Here is a 1104-nt window from a genome sequence, read left to right as displayed (position 1 = left end):
TTAAAGACATAAATCAGATTGTATAGGCCCTATTTTATATATGAGTACATTAAATTTGGTGGGGACAATGAGGGGAGATGCAGATATGGGAGGAGATCTAAATATCATCAAACAATATTGTATGAAAATAGCAAAAACACGATTAAAAAGCAGAATTCAAAAAACATTTATTTTACACATATGAGTGTTTTGTCTGTATGCATAAGTGAATCCCTGTCATACAATACCCATGGAGGCCAGAAGAAGGCATCAGATCCCCTGGAGCTGGAGTTAGCTGTCATGTGGGTGCTGGGAACCAAACCCCGATCCTCTGCAAGACCAACCAGTGCTGTTAACAACCGAGTCATCTCTCTAGAGTACAGACTTTCTTTATGAAATGCAGAATTCTGTTTATTAAACATATTCTTTATCTTTCAGGAAATTTGTTATTTATTTATGTACTTATAATACAAATACTTAGACTTTAAGTCTCATTTTCTATGACTTCCCCTTCTGTTCTTCAATCTACAGTCACTACAGACTGCTTATAATTTTTGTGTGATTTCAACTTAAACTGACAGACACATCAACTTGGGTTACAGGGAGAATACTATGATTTGGACATGGATGAATTATTGCTTCTTCAGGTTTCATGTGGTTGGTGCTTTTTCATAGGGTGGTGGTTTGATAAGTTCTTCGAAGCTTTTAATAGTCAAGCTCAGGGGATTGTCCTTAGGATATTGGGGCTGTGGTATCAGATGTCAGGTTGGAGAGGTTAGATTGCTCAGTGGTTAAGATTGTATAGTGTTCTTACAGAGGACCTTAGGTCAGCTCTCAGAGCCAAATTGGATGGTTTACAACTGCCTGTAAGTCCAGCTCCAGGGGTATACTACACCCTTTTTTGGCATCCGTGATCACCTGCACTCACAGGCACATACCCTCACTCCCACCATGAAGACACACACTCAGAAAAATAAAATAATTTTAAAGAGAGGGTATACAGGTGACAAATATGCATAGGTAAGTATTTTATTGTATATGTTAAAGAATTAAAAATTAAAAGAAACGCAATGAGATGCTGCATATGCTCACTAGAATGTGAAAATATATTAACTTCCTATGAGA

The sequence above is a fragment of the Nannospalax galili genome, unplaced genomic scaffold (assembly GCF_000622305.1).
Source record: "Nannospalax galili isolate Female #2095 unplaced genomic scaffold, S.galili_v1.0 scaffold310, whole genome shotgun sequence".
Lineage (NCBI taxonomy): Eukaryota > Metazoa > Chordata > Mammalia > Rodentia > Spalacidae > Nannospalax > Nannospalax galili.
The sequence above is the reverse complement of the archived record's forward strand: the minus strand, read 5'-3'. Positions refer to the sequence as shown.